The sequence below is a fragment of the Spodoptera frugiperda genome, chromosome 18 (assembly GCF_023101765.2).
Source record: "Spodoptera frugiperda isolate SF20-4 chromosome 18, AGI-APGP_CSIRO_Sfru_2.0, whole genome shotgun sequence".
Classification (NCBI taxonomy): Eukaryota; Metazoa; Arthropoda; class Insecta; order Lepidoptera; family Noctuidae; genus Spodoptera; species Spodoptera frugiperda.
Genome location: NC_064229.1, coordinates 5,189,712 through 5,214,437, shown reverse-complemented (window position 1 = coordinate 5,214,437; position 24,726 = coordinate 5,189,712). Strand labels below are relative to the sequence as shown.

At 34.9% G+C, this 24,726-nt stretch overlaps 1 protein-coding gene across 1 annotated transcript in view; it reads right to left on the bottom strand.

Moving 5' to 3' along the window:
• Window positions 1–20,767, bottom strand: part of LOC118278269 (atrial natriuretic peptide receptor 2) — a 76,505-nt gene extending 55,738 nt beyond the window's left edge. Inside the window, exon 1 of the mRNA XM_035597477.2 lies at window positions 20,605–20,767. The gene's annotated coding sequence lies outside the window, so the exon portion shown is untranslated. The remainder of the gene's footprint in view (window positions 1–20,604) is intronic.
• Window positions 20,768–24,726: the final 3,959 nt, after the last annotated feature.

The window sequence follows — 24,726 nt, the reverse complement described above, 5'->3', positions numbered from 1 at the left end:
ATGGGTCATAAACTTAAGAGCAACGGGGTATTAACGACCCCAGTGTGAAGGTCTAGTGCAATTTTTTACTAACATTCTTTTTTCTTCTTTATTCTTTAAAACACACTAGGATTTTGCCTATAGTTCACATACATAATATGATACCCAGACCCGGAACAACTATTTGTAGATAACACAAAAGACTTACTTCGTGCGGAAATCGAACCTGCCTCATATTGCGCGGCAGCTGGTTGCCCAGACACTGTGCTGACAAACCATTAAGGCGGTCAACACGTTACCGCGTTTAGCACTCTGATTGGTTGGGTAACTTGGAGCAGCCAATCACAGCGCCGAACGTCATAAATGTGTCGATTGTATTAAAAAAGGTAAAACAAACTCGCACTGGGCCCTCAGATTACAAGGTTACAAAGACTATCACGTTATAACAAGTTTTGTCCAGTCATGACTGGGTTATATAAAAATAAAAGAGTTTCTGTTAAGCGGTTGATATTCTATTAATGTTGTTCGGTTAAATTTTATATATATATTTTTTTTTTATTATATAAGTCATACAGTTTTCTATCAAAGTTGCCAGTTTCCGGAAATCTACTATCTAAAGTAACTGAATACTAGTTTATTCAAAGTTCCAAACATAGTTTATTAAGAAAATAGTTAAAGCTGTTAATTTAAACCAACATTTTGCGCTGAAAATACGGTGTTTCGACAAGATTCTAGGGATTATGTCTTTCAAACCGCGCTACGAATCCGTAGCAGCGTAGCGCTAATAAGACTACGCTAGCTACGCCGTAGGAAATAAGCTGTATTTTAAAATAATAATCTTGCATTTTTTTATTGTTATTTACTTAAATATCTTTTTTCTTCTATAACCCAGGTGACGTAAAATATCAGCTTGGTACTGATAAACATTTTTGAAAAGAAAAACCAATTAATACCTTTCAAATTATCAACTGAGATTCATTACAGAATTAAAGAAAAATGTGTCAAAGTACACTATTGTGTATTATATTTGTACAGTAAGCCCTTGGAAGAACATAGGTCATTGTACTAAGCATTATACATTGTCCAACAAAAATAATAACCTGTCACTCGGTCCAGAAAGGTACACACAAAAACAAAAGCTAAAAATAAGTGTGATAAACAAGAAAATATGATCCCAGCGAGATTGTAGAGGACTGGTGATTTGTCAAAGGCAAAGAATAAACCAGAATATGCTGAACAAATCACTTTAACCCCTTGAACGCCGCGTCACATTACCTACAGTATCAGTCATGCTCGTTTCAGTGCGAGGGTTATAAAAGTATTCCGTTACATGTATATTTTTGGTTACATGGTTTCAAAATGTCAGGTTACAAATTGCTATGTTTTTTCACTTCGTAAATAGTGTAATTTGTGTTAAGTGCGTAGTCTCAAGTTTGATTCTCAAGTTCAAAAATGTGATAGTGTGTTTGTTTGTATAATATTCTCTATAATATTTAAATAAGCCGGGTTTTCCTTCCTGACGCTATAACTCCAGAACGCACGAACCGATTTGCACGGTTTTGCATTCGTTGGAAAGGTCTCGGGCTCCGTGAGATTTATAGTAAAGAAAATTCAGGAAAAATTCAAGAAAATAGTAGGAAACCTGGGGAAGTCATTGGTGGGGAAACAAAGTTCGTCGAGTTTACTAGTGTATAATAAATATCCCACATTATAACGAAGCAATATTATAGTAAAATAATATGATATATGTCTGGAGTATAGCGTTAGAGTCCAGGCACATTAGGAAAGGCTGGAAAGTATACATTCATGATAGTATATGAGCTACTTTTTGCCACGCACTCCATATTATACAAAACAACAACCCAAAAAACATGCCACACAAAACTGAACCTTAAACAAACACAACTAAAGTACATATACAAAAGCATCACGACCTACTTTCGAACAATCTCCTTTATACGTAAGACGTTAACTTGCAGCCTACAGTAATTTACCACTCCCACATTATTTTGCGGGAGATTGATAAGCACTGCGTTGTAACATTATTCCACGTCACTCAGACGCGACGTTCAAGTAGATAGCCTAAAGGGAACAAGGCTTTATATTTTGTTTCAGGAATCTTTCTGGAATAGGACTTGTCGCCCGATTTGTAGCTAAAATGTGATTGAATTTAGATTTGCTAAAATTTGAAGTTTATGTAATGATTTTTTGTAAGAATTTACACTATGACGTCTATGTCCAGCAGTGTATGTCTTTTGACTGATAAATATGATGATAAATCGACATACAGAGGTGGTACCCGGTAGGTGGGATTCGAATCCCACCTACCGGGTTACTTGGGCTCCGGTTCGAAGAGCAGGAGTAGGAACGAAAGGGAAGTGGGAGAAGACACTGAATGATTTTCCCTAAAAAAATGGTTTCCAATTTAACTCATCAGTTAAGAATGATAAGAGTTTTATCGATTAATTAAGATCTCTCATAATGTCAACAATAAAACTCTTCAAAATCAATCAAAATGTGATTGAATTACGCGTTCACATTGACACTACCTCATTGATTCTGAAACCTCTTAATCCTAATAACGTCTTAAAAGCAAATTAAAAGCATGTACAAGAAGATATATACATGTAAGTATATAGTATATATATACACATGCTGATATATAGGTAAGGCATATACACATCTTGAGTTTACAGAACGTTCTTAAAGTATGTATATTCATTGCTTACTATTTTTACAGACCGACCACCTCTTAAATCTTCACAAAAAAATTTTTACGACCAAAACATACATAATTTAATATTATCATTACACCAAAATATTCGCTGAAAACCTGATCTATGTAACTCCCAATTTGAGTCCCAAAGCCCCATTTCCTAATATTACGTGAAAAGTCCATAAAAACTCGAGACATAAATAAAATTCCGTCTAGGTGAGAACAGAGCGCGCCTATAAACGGCCCACCCGTAACTTTTACGACCGAGGCGTCGAACTTGCTTCTAATTGATTAATACACGAACGATTAGAACGTTACTGGATAATCAACACAGCTGCTTATTGAATTCCTGTTGCTTTATGTATTGCGATTGTTGCTCAAGTTGAAGCAAGTTTCTTTTTTTATAAGCCAGTAAATGAGCAGTCGGATCATCTGATGGTAAGCAATCGCAAGAGTTGTTTCACGTCAGTTTTCTGTGAGGCCACTCCGGTGATATCACTCTGTTCGAGCCGGCCCATTCGTGCCGAAGCATAGCTCTCCCACACTTACAGTAGTTACAGTCTACAAATAAGGTATTGAGGACTCAATGCACACTCAACTTAAGAATTTAGAATATTGGATTAAAATTGTAATTGCCTTTTCGGTTCTTGAAAAAGGATAGTCCAAAGGATACTACTGAAATCAGTTAAATCAGTATGTAACGGGCGTAAAGATTCGTTCTTAGCTCTCAAAATGTAGAAACCTCTTCAAGGTTAAAGGATCCCAAGTTAATCAAATCAAGATAAGTACTTAACAATAGCTTGAATGTCCATTAAACCACAAACAAAATCCAACTCCATAAATCTATTTTACATAACTATATCTAGACACATAACTAAAATATTGATACTATGTATCTATTAAAATAACCCAAATCCATAGAATAACCCAAAACCCAAATAACTATATATTAAGTTATACAAATCCAGTATAAACTGACCGTTAAAACTGCGGGAATATCATACAAAGCGAGACCATCATAAACTGGTTTTTATACTCGATGTGCAACCTTGAGTACAGTTTCTAACTACGCATACTCAAAATCTATTCACTCATATCTTAGACAATAGACTTTCTAGAATAGTGTAATAACTGCGTATGAATCATATGGAATGTTTCCTACAAGGACGGATTAAAGGCCAAAGTATTTTCGGAATACTTTGTTCATATTTAAACGAAGCTGGTATCGTTTCCAAAGTTCATGGGATTGGCCTTGTCAATCTTTATAATTGTAAGTATAATTAAGCACGAGGCTTTGTAGTCATGTACTTTTTTATATATGTGGAGGATGGCTGTTGTTGCTGACTACTTGCAAATAAACTATTCTATTCTATTCTATTATATTCTATACTATAAAATGACCATTTACGGCGCATTCCAATAACCTACCTATCGGTAGATTTGCCTACCAGCGGTAGAATTTTGACATAGAAGCTCCATTCAAAATGTGTCAATATTCTACGTCTGGTAGGCAAATCTACCGATCGGTAGGTTATTGGAATGCGCCGTTATTAGACAACAGCTACCGTGCTAAAATTAATATGACAATGACGTTAGTTTTTAGTTCAGTTAGGTCGCTAAAGGGGGCACAGTTGAGCCCGTTGTGTTGACACGGTTGCTGAGATGATGTGCCATAGACATGGTGCGACGGCCGACACCACGAAATCGTGCATTGATACTAATTCATAAACTTAATTCGAGCCGCATATATTTGGAAACAGTATCGAAGAATCTAGATGAGGCCAGACTTATAGTAATAAATAATGCTCCGTATGACAAATCGACACCAGCAATTTATACTGCGCTAACTCGAAATTTGGAAAAAACGTTTTTTTTATGCCAAGTTGCTTAAAATGTGTGTTTACATACGTCATAAAAAAATTGAGAAGAAATATGCAAAAATAAGAAAGTTACAAATCTTATAAAACGCTAAGTAAAGGTACTTTTTGAAATCACTCGATTTATATTACGCCAACTATTATTAGCGAAGTGTGCGCGGGGATCATTTTGGTCAAGTCCGTGCAACACTGCACTAACTCATAGTTAGCGTAGTTTAGTGCGTTCGTGTGTATACTTGTTCGTTTGTAAAATGAACGACTTAGCGACTTTTACATAGTAAATACTTATGTGTTAACGTATTAATTAGTTTATGAATGGTACGTTGACTATTCTTTTTGTAAGTAAGTACATGTTCTTTATAAAAATATTGAAATATGCATCAGATGATTGATCATCCACTACGACCTCCCGTACTACACTACGCTAACATAAGTTAGACGTGTATAAGATGTAACATTTTTTTGATGAATTACGTTTATATACGGCTAACTTGCGCTAAATCAAAAAATAGAAATAATTATGGAAATATAAATATGAGATATTACAATGAATAAATTAAATATTAAGCATACCAAATTTCAAAAAAGTATCTTAATTAATGTAAAAGTTATCACGTTTTTCCCTTTAAACGCCTCTACTGTAAAGTACGCTTTTTTGAGTTAGCGTAGTATAAATTGCTGGTGTCGAAATAGTTTGAGTAAAAATGCGTGGCTGTTTTAGGCGTAACATTGATGTAACCATATAGATACAACTCTGTATATAATTATGTATAAAGAAAAATATAATGTCGCCTAGGAATAACACTAAACACTTTAACATATACATTACAACGCTTCAAGAAATAGATATAGTACCTAAATACATGACAATAACCAAACAATTTCACAGCCAAAAAACTCCCACACACATTCAATGTGAGCGAACTGACACGAAAGTTTTACTCTATGAAGCAAGCTAAGAAAAAATAGTTCCAGGTCGTAATGAATTAGCGGTCGGGACCTTTCGGGGATCCTCGGCTCTTCTCGGGTCTTGGCCGACCGCCAGGGGAGAAACCGAGACGTCTGATGATAGTGTGCCGTAGTACAGAGGTCAATTACCCTGGAATATGGCAAACTTTGATCTCAAGTGGGGTGTGAAAATTCAATTTGCCATTACAAGGATTGCTTATAAAGCAGATCCTTATTGATAAGAGGTTGGGCGAAGCAAACCGCCATTACGTAATATTTATCACTTTATTTTTGTCGTGCCGTGGTTCAGTGACATTATTTTTTATTATATTGGCTTAAGGAGACGTGATTTCATTGGATAGGCATCAATGAATGTTTGTATGGTCGTCTCATGTCAAAGTTTGTTATGAGTTTATCAATTGTGGGTCGCAATCAGAAATCAGAATTATCATTCGTCTTAAAACAAACTAAATCAACTCATCAAAATTGACCCAGTCGTTTAGGAGAGTTTCAGTAACTGACAAAAATACTTTTACGATTGTGATTATGTAATTTAAAATGTCCAACGATTCCTAACCAGTTATCTACATATGGTCAAAAATCTGGAACCACTTTATTTCATAACTAAGGGTCGGTTAATGTATGAAGAAACATGCGTCACGTATTACCGGTTGCGTAACGCCGGAACAGACAAAAAAATACTTAATCGTTCACACTTAACCGATGCTACGTTGGTGCGACGGCTGATACGCTCCACGTATTTTACGTCAGCTATGAACCGACCCTAAGCGCCTGTTTCACACTTCTATATAAGTACTTGAGAAACTTATGTGACAGATAGTTCATACAAAATACGTTCTTAATCCAAATTTAAAGTCCTAAAACAAGTCCTAAAGGTACGCGTCCACAGGCCCGCATCATACGCATCGCACGCACCACACGCAACGGATTTTAGTTTGTCTTGTATAGAAACTCATACAACTACGTCCACTGATCCGCATCGTACGCACCGCATCATCAGCAAAGCCTACATGCGATGCGTGCTGATGACGTCATACGGAATGCGTACCTGTGGATGCTTACCTTAAATCGTTCTTAACACCAAAACAAAGAAGAATAAAAGTAATATCACAACCAAACTACAAATACATCACAACATCACGTGCCTGTTATATTAAGCTTCCAATCTATCCGATGTCCCGTTTTTTCAAACGGATTTTTTCAATCCGGTTTTGTGAACAGCGTTCAATACTTCCATAATAGAAGCTCGTTCACGGTATCCAACTAAAATGTCGATACGGTTGAATTTTGCTTGTCGATTTTATCGCAAACTGCGTGAATAGGTACTAGTTAGTATCTACACTTTGGCATTTAGCTTCACTGACAGACAAACTGATTGATCGTTCTATGTTTTATTGGCAATTCAAAATACCTGTATATAGTTTAATTGAAATAAATGCTTTTGATTTGTGCGTTTTAAATCTATTCAGGAGATTTTGGATCACATATTCAGCGTATTCAGAGTCTTTAATAATGTGATATAATCTTGTTTGTATATCTTTTAGCAGTGCAACCTATTCCATTCACAATTATTTTAGTGAGATGTAAGTCTTTTGGTTTTATTTTTATTTAAAAGACTCTATTTTTTTTATGAATCTTACAAAGTAGCTCGATGTAATATAAGACATACAATACAATCATGTGGCCTGTTTACCTACTATAAAATGAAACACAAAGTTCACTTTGATACCAACCAAATATGTACTCACAATATAAACCTAATCGTATTACCACAATAGTCGGGACGTAATACCAAAACTCCAACGCTGACCTTTATAAAATACTCCTTGGTCATCGTAAACTGTTTGCGTAGGTACTTAATATACGTGCATTGAAAATAGTAACGAGAAAATGTATAGAACGGAGGACAGGACATTAATCAGCCATTAGGTGCGTGGGCGAAAATCTTTGCAGAAAAAAATCATCGTAGAATTTAGGTTATAGTGCGATTTTAAGCTTTAATCGTAAAATTACTTAGAGTTCAAATCATCAACAGCCCATGATAGCATACTAACTAGTCTATGAAGTTTCTTTATGAAGGACGATTCTCTTCAGAATTGTATTACGACTCCTACACAATAACGTGAGCAAACGCTAGTGTGAAAGCACTCTTAGGGCGGCCGTACACGGACTGCTCGAGCAGTTAGCGGCTAAGCGACATACCCGGACCGCTCGAGCGGTCGGTTGTTGACTGCTCGAGCAGTTGGGTACACGCTACCCAACTGCTCGAGCAGTTGATTTTCTTTTGATTTTTTCAGCAGACGCCGCGAGGCCGCAAAAGGTGGGGGGAGGGAAGTCGGAGAGCTGTCGACTGCTCTAGAGCAGTCAATGGCTCGAGCAGTCCGTGTATGCCTCGCAACTGCTCGCGAGCGGTCGACGGCACGATGGAATTTCATCGTGCAGTTGACGGCTTGAAGCGGTCGCGACTGCTCGAGCAGTCGTGTGTACGGTAGCGAATGAATGGCTATAGTTCATCGCGCAGTCGCGGCTTCAAGCAGTCGGTTATAACTGCTTGAAGCCGTCCGTGTACGGCTGGCCTTAATCTATTATATAAAAACAAGCCGGGTTTTCCTTCCTGACGCTATAACTCCAGAACGCACCAACCTATTTTCACGGTTTTGCATTCGTTGGAAATGTCTCGGGCTCCCTAAGGTTTATAGCAAAGAAAATTTAGGAAAAAATCAAGAAAACAGGGAAATACATCAGTGGCGAAACGGAATTCGCCGGGTTTGCTAGTCTTAGATAAAATTACTACAGTACATATTATGGTTGCGTTGATTACAAACTTGTCAACCTTCTATAGGCGAGTATAAATTATGTTAATAAAATACAACCAATATTTTCGAAGCGACATTTATTAATATTGCGAGGCTAAAACCTAAAACCGCTTGAAGAAAAATCGTTGTGAGTTCTTACCCTAAGAAATAAATCGATGAGTCTTAACGATACAATGAAGGCGGTGTAAATAATCGGTAAGTATCATTCATCTGAGATTTTATCCCCTATGGAGTAATAAGGAGCTATTTGTAAATATAATTTCCTTTAAACATCTGTTCTGTTTGCTTGTTGTGTAGGTGTTGAATAAAAGTAATGGATGACTTGTTTGGCGTAGAAAAATCGAAAAAGAAATTACTCGATCATGTCACCCACACAACAAATTAATGTACAAAATGTGTACAATTTACAAAAACAATATGTCGACACCAGCAATTTATACTACGCTAACTCAAAAAAGCGTACTTTACAGTAGAGGCGTTTAAAGGGAAAAACGTGATAACTTTTACATTAATTAAGATACTTTTTTGAAATTTGGTATGCTTAATATTTAATTTATTCATTGTAATATCTCATATTTATATTTCCTTAATTCTTTCTATTTTTTGATTTAGCGCAAGTTAGCCGTATATAAACGTAATTCATCAAAAAAATGTTACATCTTATACACGTCTAACTAATGCTAGCGTAGTGTAGTACGGGAGGTCGTAGTGTATGATCAATCATCTGATGCATATTTCAATATTTTTATAAAGAATATGTACTTACTTACAAAAAGAATAGTCAACGTACCATTAATAAACTAATTAATACGTTAACACATAAGTATTTACTATGTAAAAGTCGCTAAGTAGTTCATTTTACAAACGAACAGGTATACACACGAACGCACTAAACTACGCTAACTATGAGTTAGTGCAGTGTTGCACGGACTTTGACCAAAGTGATCCCCGCGCACACTCCGCTAATAATAGTTGGCGTAATATAAATCGAGTGATTTCAAAAAGTACCTTTACTTAGCGTTTTATAAGATTTGTAACTTTCTTATTTTTGCATATTTCTTCTCAATTTTTTTATGACGTATGTAAACACACATTTTAAGCAACTTGGCATAAAAAAACGTTTTTTCCAAATTTCGAGTTAGCGTAGTATAAATTGCTGGTGTCGATGTGTGGGTGACAAAAAATAAGTTCTTAAATAAGATAGACCACTTTTCATTATCGTAAGTAGCCACTACTAATCAAAGGCTTCTTTTCACACAGAGACACTATCATCATTATAAGCAGACCTGCTTCAGATGATTTCAAACTTATATTTAGATATTATAAGTCCAGATTACCTCACGATATTTTCTTCTGACAATAATATCATGTAATGTCTTATATTTTTGTATGTAATATGATTTCGCAACAACAGAGGTATGCTGCCTTTTAAAAGGGAATACGCTCTTTTCTTTACAGTTTGAAGGTCGTATTATATCTCCGTACTCTCAAATTCATATTACACATAATATAGGTAACCAAAACATAGCTAAAGATACCTAATTGATTAATATGCACAGCGATACTCCATCTTTAGTATTCAGGTAGTCAGTCCGCAAAGTTCAACGACCTTGAATGTATAACACACATCACAAGTCCTCGGGGAACACGTCGATGTTGTTCTGAATACCTAATACACCATACACCCTCATGGGAAAGGCAGAGTGACAGATATAAGGTAACTAGGTTATGACATCTTGGAAATGTTATGTACAGCCTGAACAGCTATTTACTATGCAGGTGAGATTATAAAGATTCAGGACAGAGACAACAAATATTAGTTGACAGTGTTTCTTCAAAAAACTTTAACTTCTATTTAACAAAACATTATTCTCCCGCATTATTAAACATCGTGGTACCTTATTATCATCCTTATTTTAGATTGGATTGGTTGAGAGCAGTGTCACAGTTTAATTTATTGGAACCACATTTTGTGTTTCAGTCAGCATAATAGTTAACTTTTGGTTGAAGATAATGACGCCTTTAAATTATTGTGGTTATTTTTAAAGATTCACCTGGCTACTGAATCTATCAATGACAGAAGATGTGGCTAAATTAAAAACTATATAATTTAGTATAAATTGCTACTAGCGACTGTCTCTGTCAACCTTTATTTTCTTACCTAAAGCCCTGAATGATGCGGGATGGAGTGTCAGAATCTTGGGCACTTACTGACTAAAACCAATGTGGTGAAACCTGAGACGTCTTGTCGAGTGGCCATTGCGACCACTCGACCAACGAAGCATCTAATTCATTAATTATTCCTAATAGCTATATTTACTGGGCGTTCCAGAGACAACGGAAACCTTGGTCTGTCAATAAGCATAGATAATAGACAGTAGATGTTCAAACTTTTTGACCTTTACCATACACCCACACATTTCATAAGTTTCCAAATGGGCATTATACACGAAACAGTTTTATTTTCTTACGTCTATATTATTTACTAATGAGCTACAATCAGAATAATATATGATGGAAAAAAGTCTTGATAATAAATAATAAATAACACATCAGGAAACATTCTTCGTCAACGTCACGCCTTTAATCCCCGAAGGGGTAGGCAGAGGTGCACATTACGGTACGTAATGCCACTATACATTGTACACTACAAGTCCTATGTAATAGGAGGTGAACCTATTGCCATATACTGGGCACGATTCCAGGCTCCGTACTACCACTGAGAAATTTTCGAAAAACCGAAAAAGGAAACATACCTATATAGAATACTAGCAACACTACCATATTAAATGAAGTTCTTGTCCTCAAATTAAATTCCAGTTTTAAAGTCTAAAATTCTTCGTTTAAGGTCTAAGCACTAAATTGAGCTAGGATACTAAACAATTTGAAGAATTTGCGACATCTTCTAAAAGGATAAGCGAGGGTTAAACTTAGTTGAGGCTCTTGTTCAGCGTTTTAAAAGTTCTCGGATCTTAAGTGATTCGTATGCGGTTGAAAAGTTGAGTAATTTAATCTATGTTTACACATCGAAAGATAAAAAAATATAACAATATGCTTTTTAATTCCAGATGGGGTAAACAGAAGTGTACATACAGAATGTATTTACAATGTAACAACCTCTTATCACCAGTTACCGGAGGCTCAATTACCGCCCTACCCAATCTTCTCAATCCCCGAAAGCCCAAAAGGCCTACAACGCACTTGTAACGCCTCTGGTATTTCGGGTATTCATAGGCGGGGGCGATTACTTACCATCAGGTGATCCGTCTGCTCGTTTACCTGCGTATACCATAAATTGAAGTTGTGTATGGAGTCCAGACTCGATACTAAAATCTTTTGACACCATTATGCACAGCACAGCGAGCCTCTCGACCAAAACAACAGTCGTTATATTATAGTTCAATTAATGTAAAACCTAAATATAAATTTAGTTATTTTCACTTTGGCCATGAGTTCTGGCACGCGTCGAAGTAATTTAAACTATAATTTAAACCGACTATTTCTGTAAAGTATGTTTGTAAAACTATAATTACTTTATGAGCTGTGCTGAAGACAATATTGAATGCGTCCATTTCATAATCAAAAGTTGGTAGTGCAGTGATGAGAAACATAGAATGTATAGTATAAACTTTCCGATGTAGTTATAACTTTAGATTATATTATTATCTAACTAGTGTTTTGTTTACTTTTGTTATGACTACCTTGTATACGTGTGAGTGTACCATATACCATCGATCGATGAAATCTATCGGCTATCGACCGATTGGTGTGGTAGCAACTATCGAACGACTAGGTAATCTATTCTAACATCGATCGATCGCATCGATTGCTCGATGGGTGAGGTAACACCATAACAGAAAGAACTATAGTCCAACAGTTACAACGCCAGTATAATTTTCTATACTTTGTACATTTTCATGTTATACAATCAAAATTCGTGTTTCCCAGTGGGCCAATAATTTAGCTGGAAGGTAGTCAACCGTTTAATGAACAATTTTGTCGTAACTGGCTCATTTCGAGCTTTTGATTGTAACAATTTGCATAAAGAAATTTATTTTGAAGGTATTTTTAGTTGTAAAAAATAGATACAAAATCAACTGACCGTTGTGTAGACGTGTTTTTCAGAGCTGCAGGCTGCCTAGCAGGTTACCGGGGCTACGGGTGGAAAAGCAGAAGTAGGAACGGAGTGGTTTTTAGCCAGTAAGAGTCTGAAACTCTCTCCCGCCTCGCCCAAGGCGGGATATATTATGTTATTGGATTGGATGGATTTTCTGATTGGACTTTTCTATTTTCATAATTATCAGTTACTGGTATCTAACAGTTAGGTATGCAAATACTCAAATATCTTGCATAAAGTCTTCAAATAAAGAAATGGGACTTACAATTCAATAATTCTAAATACCAAAATACAACAAACATGGTATATATGATGTGTTTTATTTTCACTCGACGACAGATGTTCCATCGAAAAATGTAGTAATCGACCAGAAAATTGTGCAAGCACCATGCTCATTTTAATGATGGTTTGAAAGTACATATATGTACATTACACAATTTAATATATATTCTATACTTAACACCATTCATATTATTTTCCACTTCACGGATAAAAGAGGGAGCAAATACGTCATTTCTACGTATAAAACGTAACTAGAAGTGACGTTACGCGATATTTCAAATCAATATATCTTCTAAAGTATTTGTTTCTGTAAGAAAATAAAAAATACGTGTCTAATGTTTTAAAATAATCTACAAGACGGACAATAAAATAAAAATTACTTAGTCATCTACCCTAATATTCGTCACACTATCCGGTCAGAGATATTTTCGCTATTAAATCATGCGAGAAATCTCTAAAAACATGTGAAGTTTAAAGTAAAACTATTTCTTTGCTTTGAAAACTCGGTCAGTTTCATGATAAATATGTAGTTAGAAAGTTATTCCTACATGTTTGTCTTTAACGTTTATTCAAAGCGAAGCTTGGATATGAGTTTATTCTAGAGAACTATTTAATGATATGAACTATGTATGATATAAGTTAGAATGTGTTATGCGAATATTTACTGAATAATTAACATTAGTTTGAAAAACTGGCATTTTCATGTCTTATTTTAAGTTGCTTGTTAACTGTGGTGGTCTGTACTTAGTATGCGTTTGCTTTATGTTTAAAGTAATCGAAACGAGAGCGCGTTAGGCGCTCTGATTGGTTGGTTTATTTGAGCCGGTCAATTAGAGCGCCCAACTCGTACTAAAGGTACTGTTTTGTATACGAGTCAAACGAGTTGTTTGAGTTTGAGTACGAGCAGAACCTTATTCAGTTTCAACTAAACTGCGAATTAAACTTTATCCTAATACATTTCTATAACCTTTTCTTTACTTTTTTTAACTTTATCAGAGAGAGAACAACGGTCCTTCTAAATCTACCGTGTGCTGTCTTATTCATAGGATAAATAATAAATTTGGCTATCCAAGAAAGAAAACCAACATTACTTAGAATAAGACTTACCTTTACCTATCTGACATTGGTGTAATTGGCTCTAAGCAGCATAACACATTTAAACTGCATAATTAGTTACACCATTAAAACAACAAAAAACAGCAACGTTGCTTTCTTTGCAAGTAAAGTACAAAATCTAGAAAAGACCAATGTCAAGTGAATTAAAATCGTAAAACAAAAACAAACAAACCAACAAAAAACAATTAATCTGATACTAATTAAACGTGTGCTAACGAGTTTCTAACCAGACCGGTCTCAACTGAACGATAACAAGCGCCAACAAGTAATGAGTGAACGAATGAAAAACTTTTGTTTTAACGAACGAGATCATTAAATTTGAGGACAATGAGTTAATGAGAACGGGTCACGTGGTACGTAATCGCATTGTTAACATACATTTTTGATGTTTTGTAAAAATCTGCATGTTTTAATGGTCTAAAGATATTATGGCTATATTTTAAGGCTATTAGGTATGAACATGCGAAAAGAAAGGCTCCTACAATTGGAAATGAGACTGATTTTCAATTTCGTCACCTTTCATCAAGTGAAGAATGCTGCGCATACCGCATACCTCTTCATTTCCACGACGACACGACGATAGTGACGTTATCACGATATCATCATCATCATCAACAACAACAGCTGAAAAACATCCACTGCTGGACAAAGATCTCCCCCTTAGTCCTCCACATCAAACGACAGCTAGCCATCTGCATCCATCCGGAGCTGCGGACTACCTAGCGGGTTTACCGGGGCTCCGGCTCGAAAAGCAGAAGAAGGAACGGGATGGTTTTTAGTCAGTAAGAGTCTGACACTCCTCTCGCTTCGCCCAAGGTGGGAGAAGTCATTGGATGATTTTTCCCCCTCAGAAAAAAAACAAAAAAAAAGCCATCTGCATTCACTAGCTCTCCGCGACTCTAGCGATGTCGTCGGTCCACCTAGCGGGAGGTCTGCCCACGCTTCGTCTTCCGTAATATCACGATATACTAAAATTCTCAAAGATTATTTACCAGAAGCCTCCATCAAATCATTTCACACCCACGACGCTTTAATTTAATGATTTATTAAGTAAGAAAGTTAAAAGGAATTAGAGACTCTTAAACCATCGCCATAAAAGTTTAACCTAAGGCTAATTTAATTAACTTCCAGTGACGTAATGTTTACGTGAACGATTTATTCTATTTTCCATAATGAAGCGGAAGAAATTTGAAAGGAAATTATTACCTTATTAATGGCCAAAAAAAACAAATTGTTTGGAAAAATACTTTAATCAATTTTTTTCCTACTTACAAAAGGTTGTTTTGAAAGAGGAAATATTTGAGATTTTTTCTAATCTTTAATGATGTTGCTCTATTTATAAATTTTGTTTTGATGAAATTCCAGTTAATAATAATAACCTAAATTAATTTGTGTATTTACACGATGTCGTGGTGACTGGGAGGTTTAAGTCGCCCGTTTCTCATGCATGGTGGTTGGCATGAGGTAGTTTGGTTATTTTGAAACCTACCAACAGCAAGTACCAATGTGAGTTTTTCCAAGTTATATGTACTTTCTAAGATTATTTAGACACCACTGAAACGGTGAAGGAAAACATCGTGAGGACACCTGGGCTTATAATTTCTAATTATAAGTCTGAAATTACCAACCCGCATTGAGCAAGCGTGGTGATTAATACTTAAACCTTCTCCGTGCGGCAAGAGGTGTTAAGTCACCAGTGGCCACTTATAGGCTGATGATGTGATGTGACTCACAAAAACCACTGATTTAAATTCAACTTAGTTCTTAAACCGCGCGATTACTCATGCAGCATATGACTAACACATTATAACACAATTTCACGCAAGAAACAAAATGTTTTCCGAAGAAAACTGAAGTGACCTTGAAACAGTCTTGGAAGTAATATTTCTAACATGCGATGTAGTCGTAGCACGCAACCGAAACTTTTATATTAATTACACGTGACACGCCTACCAATTGACAGTTTCCTTATGTAACTATTATATAAGAGTAACATAACATAACCTAACATGTAACATGTAGGTTCTGTGTTGTTCTCTAAAAAAAAACACTCTTAACATATACATTTTTATGTGGCTATGTTGTCATGAATATAGGAAAGTTTTATTGTAATCATTTTTACAATTTCAAAATCTTCTACTACCGTGTTTTGACCTTCTTTTTACTAGTTCAAGAGGAAGATTGGTAGTCCATAGTTTTCGATATTCCCTCAAAAATCACCCTTTACTTTGTTTAGGCGTTCTTCGTTTTCTGCTAAACTTATTGACTGTAAACACAAACACCACCTAGTTTTGGCATATCATGAGGGTCATTTCAATCTGTTTGTTCTCACAAAACTTCTGACTACCCGAAACCCCAGCCCAGTAGACCAACATAAAAACTTAAATATTCAGATTTATCCTTACATACAAAAATTACCATAATATACAGCTTCTACATCCTTCAAGCACTAGCGGCACCCCAGTGTGAAATAAAGATTCTATAAATTCTAATAACACTCTCTTTGTAATTGCGATCGTAAAATTCAATTCAAGATCCCTCGAGTACTCTTTACGAAAATCCCTTTCTTGAAGAAATACGTTTTGCTGCTCTAGTATGTACTTATTTGAGAAGAAGGTCTAAAGCTGAACATGGTCTTTGATGTTTAAAATTGATTGCCAAATTGAGCAAAAAGGTTTAAGGTTCCAACGGACCTTACTCTTCCTTTGTAACTCTCCTATCAAACTCATGGAGTAATAGTTATAACCTAATTCGTAAGAGATCCGGAGCTGCAAACTGCCTAGCGGGTTACCGGGGCTCCGGCTCGAAAAGCAGGAGAAGGGACGCGTTAGTTTTTGGTCAGTGAGAGTGTGACCATTCCTCTCGCCTCACCTAAGGTAGACGAAAACATTGGATGATATTCTCACCCTCAACAAAAAGTCATACTGAAAATTAAACACAATGGCATACTATTAAAAACTCTTATATACAGTAATAGACGGATATAAATCGATAATGATATGCGATCATGATTATGAAAACAAAAGAAAAACAAATAAAAATGAACGCCAACATTTGGTGTGTGTAGCAAAAAAATACCAAAATTGCAATATAATAATACAAGCTCATCCCACCTTATATACAACTGATCACTATCTCCTGTAATAACAAACACTAGTCAGCTAACGAAGCAGACCACGTCACGGAGACTAACTTTATTTATAACTTGAACCTTGACTTAAGTTTTTTAACTTCTATTCTTGCTGGAGAAACTTCCAATGCTTTTAAAAGTCAGACACAGTCTCGCCTCGTTTTTCCCTATTGGGGTAGGCTTTATGTGTAGAAGAGAGGTTATTTTTTCGTGCAATAAGTGTGATATTTTTACAGTACAAGGCAGCTAGCGAGCTGCCGGTTTACCTGATGGTAAACAATCAGCGTCATCCATGGCCACCCGGATGGCAATACCAGAGGCGTTCCAAGTGTATTGAGATATTTGTGACAGAGTAATTTGAGATCTTTTTACCATACACAGGAGACATTTCCAGTCTTGGCATAATAAGTGAAGATTTCGGATTGAAGACTTATAAATATATCGTAAACTGAAATCAGTTAAAGCCGTTTTATTAGGGGAAAATTCAAATCCGTCCTGGGCGAGACGAGAGGGAGTGTCAGACTCTTACTGTCTAAAAATCACCCCGTTTCTACTCCTGCTTATCGAGCCGGAACCCCGGTAAACCCGCTAGGTAGTCCGTATTAAGCGCCTCGAAGCTAATCCTAGAGTTAACTTTAAAGAAAATACTTCGTAGAGTAAATTAGGTTTTCTCAAAGACAGGATGGCCGCTGGTAATTGGCAATTAAGTGCATCTGCAGTTGCAATTAGCTGCGGGACGAGCATCCACTACTTAGTGCTGGCTTTGCTGTTTAATGGGCAGAAGCTAAACTTTAATAGGACAAATTGTGATAAATATTGTCTGCTATTCCTTGAAGGTTTTTGCAGAGAAACACTTATCAGACAGTCTACATAGTCTGTGAACATATCTATTGGTTTATCTATTTCCTAATTATCAAAATAGAATAATTTTGTAGCTTGTGTCAAAATACTAATTTGAAATCTATTAACTGTTACAAGTATACTAACTTCTTGGACTTTTCAGAACTATGCTAAAGAAACGTGGACGAATTAAATGGAAAAGGAGAATCTAGGAGAAGATGCAGAATCTGTGTTATTCTCATAATTGATAAGGTTAATTACAGGTAATTAATAATAAGCTGAAGGCTGACTTTTTGAAAAATAAAACCATTATGTGGAAATCAAATACCAAACGCGAGTTATTTCGCTTGAAAACACAAAATCACTAAAGTATAAATAAATCATAAATTCATATTCGCAAATAAAATCTTAATCCGTAAATGCATTTGAAAAGATATTTTGCATTCATGACATGGATGAAATAAGATTTTTAACAATGTTAAAGAACCGCTTACAATTTCCACGAAACCCTGTTTGCTCATGCAAGAAACCAACTAACAAAAATAGTATAATCCTTTATATTTAGTTTTGCCTTATAATACATATATTTTTCAACTTTTGTTGAAGTGATAGGCAGTACTCACTTAATACAATTGTATGTTATGTTAATATTAATTGCAAGTAATAATATAAGATAGACACTTCAAAAGTACAAACCGACCGATCTGAAAGTCATCAGGGAAAGCCTTTGTTTAACAGTAGACGTTCTGTGGCTGATATGATTATAATACAATGTCATAGTCATGTAAAACTTACTCTTTAATAAAATTAAATAATACATACATAGAAACGTACATATAATATATTCTAAGTAGTTATAGTGAGCGGGTTGGTGACGAAACGCAGACTTATCAACGATACAAAATAATACCTGTAATGTAATTTAAAATTACCTCATTAATTAAAAATATCAATAGACTCATAACCTTCAACTACCATTAGTATTGGTATATTTTTATGCCCCGCATTAAAATTACATGAAGCACTTTTACTTTTTAAAAGCCCCAACATTCAATTTAATGCGAAATATTCGATTACCGAGCATCACTTTAAAGTTGGGGTTTTCCAATACAAAATTCAGTTTCGATTAACCTGTTCGGCTTCAGTGGTTGTTAATGCAAAAGGTCATACTACTCTAAAACGTAGATACGTATCTATATTATATTAATATAAATATTCTCACCCTCTATTACCCATGAGATAATCTCGTGTCCCATATGTCCCATAAGTCCCATGACTAATTACACAAAAGGTGAAAAGTGGGTGTACATTGTACATGGGCATTGCATGCCGTAATGAGCACCTCTGCCTACCCCTTCGGAGATAAAAGGCATGACGATGTAAATTTAAATATTCCAAAAATAGATAAGAATTAAAGTGCGGAAAATGTTTCAACGTGACTGCGCTGTCGATCTTTTTGACACTGAACGTAAGAAGAATAATAAGGATTTTTGGTGCTTTATCACAGGTAATTTTCAACAACAACCCATGAGAATCCAATGCTGGACTATTGGAATTCTTTCATAAGTGGTTTGCCATACTCTTAAAGCTTGGAAAACGGGTTGGATATCGCAGTTTAAAAGGATTAGGTGTACCTGAGAACACTACCGCCCTTTGTTAAATATGTAGTCCCTTAGACGACTCTATAGGTATACTAAATTTTACTAATATTATAAATGCGAATGTTTTGTGTTTGTTTGTTACTCAATCACGTCAAAATAGATGAAAGGATCGGGATGAAATTTGGAACAGGGGTAGATTATGGTCTGGAATAAACACAGGACACTTTTTATAATGTGTAAGACAGCAGGCGAAGCCGCTGACAGAAGCTAGTAAAGACATAATGGAATACTGTTAAATATTTGTAAAAAAAATCCATTCAATTCACCTTTCCTTAAAATTGATAGTATTTTCATCAAGTAGCAAAAAAGAAAACCACAATTGAATTCACCACTCGACCGCTCGACCGCTTACAAGTGGGTGTACAGAGGTCTCAATTAAATATAGAACCAGTTAGAAGTTATATCACGTCTGAAAAGTAACGTTACGCGCTGAAAGCCTGACGGGAGATCATTGACCCACTTTCAGCCTCCTGAAACTCCATTCGATGACACCATTACCTTTGAAGATGGAAAAAAACGACAAAAAGTTCAATCTTCGTTCGTTTTCTTTATATACTTGAACGTATATAAATGTATATAAATAAAATTGTTTACTTAGATGTGACGAGGTGACAAAAAGTATGTTTGTTTGTCAATTTAAAAGAACTTTGTGTCAGAACTCAATTTGTTGGGATGTTTTTTTTTTAAGATTCAATTATTCAATTGTAAGACTGAAAACTAGGGAAGAATTAAATATGCTGTTTTTATAAATAGATCTAAATTGTCTTTAAAAATAATATATAATTTAATCCGATTATCCATTTCAACTAAAATCAAAGCATTAAACTGAGTCATGAAATTAAAAGTTGCCGATGTATTTACTAATCACTCATTTGACATATAAATTAATTAATTAGTCACTCTTAATTAAATAGTTTAATACTTGTATATTTTAAAATAAAAAATATACAAACAAAACTCTGTACGAAGTATTAAAAATTTACGGAAATTTCAAAACACATTCAAGAGTAAAATCCGGCTTAAAAATAAACAACCTCATAAAAATTTACTTAAAACAACAAATTAAGGTCTTAACTTAAGTATAACTTATCTAAAACTTACATGTAAGTTGTAACAAAGTCACAAAAGTCACTTCCACATTCACAAATACACTTGTTTATGTAGTTCGTAGCGCGCGGTCGTAGCGGTGCTACGGAGCTACGAGCGTAGCTGTCTACGGGCGCGGCGCGACTGTGGGACTTTTTCGTAGCACTGCCGGCCTACGAGGGTTCCGACGGAATTCCACTCGTGATCGATGAGACATTACGCCTAAGCCTTAGGGTGTGATCCTTGAGGCATCGAGATTTATACTTACATCCAACTTAGTTTTAACTTGGACAACTTTACGTTAACAACCTTAGTACTTAGTTATGAACTTGAAATTGTTCAGTTTTCAGTTAGTAAAATGTTCTTCGGAGAAAGTTTTGTTCAGATAATTTAGTGTTTTCAATTTTCAGTCTTCTTTCCATGAAGTTTAATTTAATTTATTTCTTACTTTTTAGTCGTGATCATCCCACTGCAGGACAAAGACCTCTACCCTCCTTGCACTCCTCTCTGTGCTGAGTCAAGTCAAGTTCGTCCCGCCATCTCCTTCTTCTTCTTAATTTAATGGAAATAATATTTTATCTTACAATTTCATATACTGCATCTGAAATTATATTTCTCTGATAAATAAAATATTTGATTAGGCATGGCTGACAAAATTTAATCTTCGGAGCAAACTCTCAAAATCTTTCAATAAATTGTATTGGAAGAAATGAGCAAGAAATTGTGTTTTCACGTCTGTCGGTACTCGCCTAGCTGAAGAGTTTTTTACTGAAATAATTAATATTTAACATTTTCTATTTGGTATAGCTTTGCATCATACTGAAATAGGACTATTATTACACAACTAAGGAACCTATATAAAGATATCTGCTGTATATGTGTATGTACTTATATAGGTAAGTCCTTTTTCAAAAGTAAATAAGTAAAATTGGAGTGTCTATTTGTTATATTGAAATAACCGCATACTTCATGCATATGAACATCCATACAACACGTAGACCAAAAGAACTGTTTTTAAAATGTTTGTCTGTTTGTTCCGGCTTATCTCTGAAATGGCTGGATCGATTTGACGAGTAGCTAATGTACTAAATAATAACTTAGGTTACTTTTATTTTAGATACAAGATTTTGTTTTGTAGGTTAGACACATAGCCCGGTTTCAATTTAAGTTTATTTATTTTTTAATCGAGTACAATTAAAAAGATACATAGCTTTTCAGACTAAACTACAAAATAAACTAAAAAAATAAAATATTCGCGAAATAAAGTTTCATTATTTACAAAATGTTGAATATAAAATTTAACTAAACAGAGGGAAATATTGTGTTATATTAAATTTTAGTACCGGTAAACTATGGCAACTTTACCAGACCCTTGGCAACTTTACCATACTATAGGTATTCGGTATAAACTCATTTATCTAAAAATCTACCCACTAGAATTCTGTTTTGTAATAGTAGTATTTTTTAGACTTTAAAATGAAATATTTACTATATTTTGCGTAGACGTAAGACTGCTATTATGCCAGTACTGGCCGTCACAATGTATGCGTGAAAATGTGCTAAAAGTTAGTAGTTCCTAAATTGTACTCACAGAGCCTAAATTATTTGTCACAGGTGAGTGAAATTTTGATCTTGTATGTATAATATAGTTGGGATTACTGTTGTAATGTCAGCAATTGCTTTTTCTTTAATTTATTGATAAATAATCGCTTCGGTAATGTTGACACAGGTTAGGTAAAGTTGCCACGGCCTGCTTTGTGGCAACTTTACCTACAGTTAGGGTTGGCAATAAATGTTTTTTTCTTGTTTGTGTGTATGTAACCATTTTCGAATACCTAAATTTCCCAGCATGATAGTGAATATCCTGGATTATAAGTTATAATGTATTTAATAATACCTTTTGTTTTAGAGCCAAAATGGCTCACATGAAACAAAACCGCAGAAAACTCGGAGCTAGACAATATAAAAAGAATACGAAAGTAATGTTAAAATTAGCTATGGAGATAGTGAAGTCAAAAAATTAAAAAGTCAAAAGATTAAACATTATTTTGTAGCCTTTTTTTACAATTTTAAACATAAATACTTAAAATTTTAGAACTTAATTTAGTTTAAAAGGGAACAATATTTATGTCAGATATTTATGCTTTTTTTTTACTTTAGGTTTAAGGTTTATAATTTTTTTTTAAATATACATGTCATAAAAAAAATCTCATTTTTTGACAACCCCGAGCGTAACAAATTATTTGTATGTAAATTACGATGAAACCCGTGGCAACTTTCCCGAACGTCTGTGTAGCCGTTATCTTTATAGATTTCCTCATATTGTTTGCATTATAATACGAAGAGGTCCTAGATGAAGCCCTCTGTACCTCAACAACTCTTTAATATGCAATACACGATGAATACGGCGCGTAGGTAAAGTTGCCAAAAATTTGGTATCTTTACCCATGTTGTTTTTTCTTTACTACGGCTAAAGTAAGCGTTTGTATATAATGACGATTACAGTAAAGTGAGCCAGATAGACTACAATTTTAAATATATAGTTTTGGTTTCTATGCGTCTTATGGTTAAAAATATATTTCGATTTTTGTTCCAAAATATGGTAAAGTTGCCATGTTTTACGGTACATAAGTAGTATATAACGTAGGTTCGCTCGTAAAAACATAATTCTCAACCGTCTTTATGCTTCATCGTTTCGTCTCGGATTATTTTTTAGTCCGCTGGTTATGACTCATACCTTTTTATGAGGAATTGCAAAGTTATTTCACAATGTTAAATAGGAGTAAAGAACGTTTTATTTTGTTACTTTTTAAGTGTGAGAGAGCCGTGCTTTGGCACGAATGGGCCGGCTCGACCGGAGTGTTCTGGCCTCACAGAAAACCGACGTGAAACAATGCTTGCGTTGTGTTTCCTTGTGTGAGTGAGATTACCAGACGTCCAATTGGGTAATTGGGCTTTCCAATCTTTCCAATCCACGATTCCCCAACACCCTTTAAATTCCTAAAACCCAAAAGGCCGGCAACGCACTTGTAACGTCTTTGGTGTTTCGGGTGTCAATGAGCGGACGCAATTTCTTACTAACAGATGATCCGTCTACTCGTTTACCAGCTTATACCATAAAAAAACTATCAGGCTCTTAATGTGATGTGAGTGTTATGTTAAACAACTTTAACCTACAGGAAAACATTTAAAACATTATCACTAATCCCTTAAAATATTAACTACGTCAAAAACGTAGGTATTAAATATAATGATATTATCTTATAGCTCTAAATGTTACGCCTTACACACGAAATTCATTTTCCTCCTTTTGTCAAGCGAAATGAAATAAGTTATAAATCAAATAAAAAAGTAATAAGCTTATTTCATGAACCTTATTTGTAAATCCATTTGACTTTTAAAAAAAACTTTGGCTTCTCGCAATCTTGCTTGTATTAGCATAATGTACCTCATGACTCATATTTATTAAGCTTTAAATCACTTAATGCAAATTGTGATATTTTACTATCACCATTATTAACTCTAGAGAAATTATTAAAGAAAAAATGTGACTCGATTTTCATAATATAATGTTTAGTTTTGAGATTATTAACTGCCATACTCAGAGTCATTTAATGATTACTTATATTATTCGTTAGTAACGATTTTGTTTCGAAAACAAGTGGTTAAGAACTGGGATAAGTAACCATTAAATGATTCTGAGTGCGGCACTAAATACCTACTTTAGTTTATTCGGGCAATGAGTGTATGTAAATTTTTATAACACTCATAAATCAGTTTTAAGAAAAATATTCTCATCTTTCTCACATAATATCGTCATATAACCTCGTTAATCGAGTTGGTCGGCCATCAACGCACCTGTGACTCCTCTAGTGTAGCAGGTGTCCCTGATCGCTCATGTGACCGGTATGCTCGTTTGCCCCCAATTCCATAAAAAAGAGTTGCCACAAATATGCCTTGCAAGAAGTCTAGAATTCGATTTCCAATCAAACAAATATTATCGAAAAATACTCAGAAATAGCAAAGAAATTTTAACCAGAATATTAAAACAAAGATATTGATAAATACTAGTTAGCAATATTAGTCCGGTCAAATTAGACCAAAAAATTAGGGTGAAATTACATAAATTCGCAACAA